The following is a 6000-nucleotide window of genomic DNA, read 5'->3' on the forward strand; positions in this document are numbered from 1 at the left end:
GCCTATATATATGAGATCATTTGAGCGGATCTGTAACGAGTGGTGTGTGTGCTTGAGGAGCGAAACTCTGTCAAAATTTCATCAGAAAAGCAATAAAAGCAGTGGAATTGAAAGGACAAGCTGTTGTAACTTCATTTATGTTGATTCCGCCTTCATACATGAAGATGAACTACCTTGACTGACTTTTTAGGGTCAAACAACGGTCCAACAAGTGGTATCAGAGCTCAGGACGAGGAGTTCATACTACTACAGCTTGAATATGCAGAAATCTCTCTTTTCTACTCACTTTCTCTCATACTTTTTTGATTTACAGTGGTTCCTACGGTTGAAATTGTCTGAAAATGGAATATAACGTGTAAAACATACTAATAACAAACCCTAGAAAGTTTCAGGTTAAAATTCGGACTAAAAATGGTTAAAACAGGGTAAAAACATAGGATCGCTTTTTCGAACAAAGAGATTCGCTTTTTCAGACATAAGTGTTTAGGTTCGCTTGAAATTCTAAGCAGGTTCGCTCGAAACAACCTGTTTGGTTCGCTTTTTCAGACAAATTCACTGATAGATTCGCTCGAACGGACACATACAGGTCCGCTCGAACATAAATTCTTGGTCCGCTCTTTTGACATTGTTAGGTTCGCTCGAAAGGACAATTTCTAGTCTGCTCGAACAGACAGTATCTGGTTCGCTCATATATTACCTGGTTCGCTCGAACGGTTATAAGTTGATTCGCTTATTTGGTTCGCTTATCTGAACCATTCAGATTCGCTTATCTGTCATATACAGATAGATTCGCTTTTATGGTCCTGTTTTTCAAAATTTCAGAAATTTTTCTAAGTGTTGGTTAATTTTGCAGGTACAGTCAAAATGGATGATATCTTCTTGAATCCTTTCAGTGACATGTATGCATTCACGGGAAGTTCTGGAAGCAATGATACGTCTTCGAACAATACGAATGAGAATCAACCAAAGGAGAAGAAGAAGGAAGCTTGGGAGTCTGAGAGTGCCTTCGGTACATTCAACAAACCTCCGAAGCTTATGGCAATTGAGGAGTACAGCCGTTGGTCGAGAAAATTCCAGGATTGGTTGATGGCGTTCGCGTTTGCAAGTTGGAAAAGTTTGAAAAATGGATATGTTCATGGAGACAAAAGTGGAGAAACTTTATCATCAGCTGAAGAAATTGAATCTTTTGTAGCCGAGCAAAAGTGTGTAGCCTTGTTGTTCCAGTCAGTGCGGGAAGATATCATTTCGTTAATAGACTACTCCAATGCAAAAGATTTGTGGGAAAAACTCGAGAAGAAGTGTCTAGGAAGCAAAGAGATTGTAAAGAATAAAAAGAAACTTCTTAGAAAAGAGTTCGACATGTTTGGTTCGCTTTTTCAGACATAAGTGTTTAGGTTCGCTTGAAATTCTAAGCAGGTTCGCTCGAAACAACCTGTTTGGTTCGCTTTTTCAGACAAATTCACTGACAGATTCGCTCGAACGGACACATACAGGTCCGCTCGAACATAAATTCTTGGTCCGCTCTTTTGACATTGTTAGGTTCGCTCGAAAGGACAATTTCTGGTCCGCTCGAACAGACAGTATCTGGTTCGCTCATATATTACCTGGTTCGCTCGAACGGTTATAAGTTGATTCGCTTATTTGGTTCGCTTATCTGAACCATTCAGATTCGCTTATCTGTCATATACAGATAGATTCGCTTTTGTGGTCCTGTTTTTCAAAATTTCGGAAATTTTTCTAAGTGTTGGTTAATTTTGCAGGTACAGTCAAAATGGATGATATCTTCTTGAATCCTTTCAGTGACACGTATGCATTCACGGGAAGTTCTGGAAGCAATGATACGTCTTCGAACAATACGAATGAGAATCAACCAAAGGAGAAGAAGAAGGAAGCTTGGGAGTCTGAGAGTGCCTTCGGTACATTCAACAAACCTCCGAAGCTTATGGCAATCGAGGAGTACAGCCGTTGGTCGAGAAAATTCGAGGATTGGTTGATGGCGTTCGTGTTTGCAAGTTGGAAAAGTTTGAAAAATGGATATGTTCATGGAAACAAAAGTGGAGAAACTTTATCATCAGCTGAAGAAATTGAATCTTTTGTAGCCGAGCAAAAGTGTGTTGCCTTGTTGTTCCAGTCAGTGCGGGAAGATATCATTTCGTTAATAGACTACTCCAATGCAAAAGATTTGTGGGAAAAACTCGAGAAGAAGTGTCTAGGAAGCAAAGAGATTGTAAAGAATAAAAAGAAACTTCTTAGAAAAGAGTTCGACATGTTTGGTTGTCTTAAAAATGAATCGGTTTGTAAAATGAATGAAAGGTTCGGTCATCTGAAGCTGGAGCTTGCACGACACAAGATCACGTATTCTGATGAAGAACTGGTTGACAAACTGTTCGATTCATTACCAGACGAAGTTGATTGGAGATACTACGCACTGATGTTGAAGAACACTATTGCTCCTGAAGATTTAACTCCAGATGTGGTGATTGAGAGACTTGAAAGTCATGAGCTAGAACTGAAGAAAACATACAAAGTCAATCACTCATCTTATCAGCAAAACCTGGATTTGTATTATCCAAAAAGCTTGATGCCGAAAGCTACTTCTCCGAAAACTGCATTTCTGCTGAGAATGTTTCTTCAGCAAGCAAAGAAAGTCAAAGCAGTCCAAGTAGCGGAAGTCACAGTGGTTATCACAGTGGATCTTCGTCTTCTGCAAATCGTTCTGATGCGAAGTTTTCATGCAATATTGCCATAGATTTGAAGAATGCACAGAATTTTGATGAGGAGTCGGCTAAGCAACAGATGGTCTTTTTGGCATCTGTGTTAGAATCTTATGAAGGATTAGTGGCTGGTAAGATCGGGAACACAAATCTGACGAAAGAAGATTATGATCAGATAGACCCCGAAGAAATGGAGCTTATCGATATTCGTTGGGCGATGGCAAGTGCTGTTCGACGTGCTCAGCGTTTCATGGAGATAACAGGCAGAAAGACGATCGGTGGTCCGTCTACAAAGCTAGGGTTCGATAAGTCAAAGGTGACGTGCTTTAAATGTAAGCAGAAGGGTCACTTCAAGAGGGAATGCAGAAATGCGTACGCTGATGAGTCGGAGAATCCATTTCGAGATGATTACTACAAAAAGGCAATCTACCATCAGAATAAATCCAAGCCACCTAGATTGAAGCAGCCTGAAGATAACAGAGACAAATCTAGAGCTCTGGCTGTGATTTACGATGATGAGGGGTACGATTGGAGTAAGAAAGTTTTACCGGAAGAAGACGCAGTCGGTTATGCTTTCATGGCAAAGAATGAACCCATTCCGTGGAAAGATAATCGAACAGAGGATCAGAAGTATAGATACCGGAAAATGATTGCTGAAAACAAGATTATCAGACTTTCTGGTATATTTCTGGAGGCAAGAAGAGCAAAGAGATGGGATCCAGACAGAGAATGCTACCTTGATCCGTATGGAAACATTGCAATTGATGACAAAACACTTGATATAGAAGCCATCATCAAGGAGTACAAAGAAGAGGATGAATACTGGCAGCACAAGTGGTGGGGAACACCAACTGAGAAGATGATTGAAGAAGAGAAAGAGAAAGAGAGAAAGGAGAAAGAGGAGAAAGAGAAGAAAGAAAAAGAAGAGATCGAGAAAGCAAAGCAGGTTGATACGGGCATCATAGATACTATGCAGGAGTTGACAGCAGAGAACCTGGGAAAGATGGCTGACAAAGTGCTAGCTGCGAAAGCACTTGAGGTAGATCCTAATTCTGTTACTGAGTCAAAGGATCAGGTCAGTCCAAATGCGTCAACTAATGCGTCAGGTAAAAAGATTGATGGAAATGCTGACTGCAAAAATTGCACCAAAGAATGTAATTTTTGTAGCACTGTCACGTACCTCAACAGTGAGAAAATTAAAAATCTGACAGCTAAGGTCAGAAGTGTTGAGGATCAAATACTTGGTCGTGATAAAACTGTGAGAGCTTCAACTGAACGGATTAAAGAATTAACTACTCAAATTGAAAAAGATAAAATTGATCATGAAAAGGTTAAAAATGAAAATGAAAAGTTAATTCTTGAAACCGTCAGATTTCTGAAAAATTTGAAAAACTCAAAAGCATAGTTAAAGAAAGTGATGATCGAAATGGTAAAACGTTTAAAGAAAACGAACATCTGAGAGCTGTGGTGAGAATTAAAGAAGAACCAATTAATAAACAACTGGATGAAATCGCTAAATTGAAACTTAAAGTTCAAGAAGCTGAAATCGAGAACGAGCGAATTCAGTTGAAACTTAACAGTTATAGCTCCGCAAGCTTTGTGTTACAGCACATTGTTCCCAAACCTATAGGGAAAAACAAAGCTGGCGAAGATGTGTTTTCTGATGGTACTGGTGTAGGTTTTCACAAAGTTCCACCGCCGATTTTGCATAATTACATGAAAAAGGAATCTGGGTTGGTTGAACTTGAGGAAGGAAGTGCGGTGCAACTTCCTGAGAACATTGATGTCACGTTCACGTCTTCCAATGACGAAAGTGTCCAAAATAATGTGGTAAAAAGTGTGGTTGAGAAAGTGCTTAAACCGGAAAGTGACACTTCTGAGGAGGATGGGTGTTTTCTGGATAGATACATTCCGAAACAAAAGTCCAAGAACAACTTAGATGAAGAATCAAACCTTGTCATGTACAAGATGATGGGTTCGGATAAGTTGTTTTCGGATTCAGAGTTTTCGATCGAGAATGTTAACATGAACAAATTGACAAATGTTTTCAAACTGGTCAAAGTTGAGTTGTCAGCGGTGAATAATCTGTTTCAAAAGAATGGTAAAATGAGGTTTGAGAAAGAAAAGGTTTACAACAAGAAATTTGTTAATCCACCACGTTTTTACAATAACAACAGAAACAACTGGTCGGGTGGTTATCAGGGGAGTAAACCGTTTCAGAAAAGAAATGTTCCAAACAAGAGGTTTGTCGAGAAGAAAAAGTTTGTGAACAGTTCAAGTTCAATGGCTGATGAAGAGAAAGAAATTTTTTCAAAATCGAACAAAGAATTTTTTGAGAAGAGAGCTTCACAGGCTCAGTCTGAAGGCACGAGTCGGGTAGTTGATACTCGTACTTGTTTCAGATGTGATCAGGTTGGTCATATTGCATGAAAGTGTACATATGTGAAGCCTAAGATTGAAGCTGTGAAAGTTCAACAGAAGAAAACTGATGTGAAGGTTAAAGCACCGATGATTGTTGAGAAAAGAGTTGTTGAGAAGAAGAATGTTAAAATTGACAACTTAAAAGTGAATAATGAACCCGTAAAGAAGTCGGTAACTAAAAATGACACATTTTACAAAAGGGTTGCATTAACTCAACAGGTGTGGAAACCTAAAATTGATCCAAAAGTTGAGAAGAAAGTTTCAACTCCTGAGGTGAAAAAGGCTGAAGAGCCAATTGCGGTTGATTATGATGCAAATTTTCCACCACTCAAGGCTGAAAATTTCAAAATTCAAATAGCAAGAGTCAAGGTTACACCTAAGGCTGATGAGGCCTGGGTGGACACCATGTTTGACTAAATAGTTTGAATTGCTGGAGCTTCCTGGTTAGCGAAGCATGAATCGGCATCTTTCTTGAAGTTGTTTAATTGATGATTTGTTATGTGCAGGATCTTCCACAACTTGTATCCAGGTGGATAATGGATAGTGGAGAGTGGAGCATCGAGACATATGACAGGGAAGACCGCATTGTTGTATGATGTGAGAGACATTAACGGTGGTTATGTGGGTTTTGCGGGTAACCAAGGAGGAAAGATCATAGGTGAAGGAACGTTATCGAATGGCATTGTAACGTTTGAAAGAGTTAACTACATTGCTGAGCTGGAGAACAACCTGCTGAGTATCTCCCAGATTTGTGACAGGATGTATACTACTCATTTCACTGACAAAGAATGTTTGATCTTGAAACCGGGATTTGTGGTACCTGAAGAATGGATCATCATGAGGGCACCAAGAGTCAATGATCTGT

Source organism: Helianthus annuus, chromosome 8 (assembly GCF_002127325.2).
Source record: "Helianthus annuus cultivar XRQ/B chromosome 8, HanXRQr2.0-SUNRISE, whole genome shotgun sequence".
In the NCBI taxonomy this organism is placed as follows: Eukaryota; Viridiplantae; Streptophyta; class Magnoliopsida; order Asterales; family Asteraceae; genus Helianthus; species Helianthus annuus.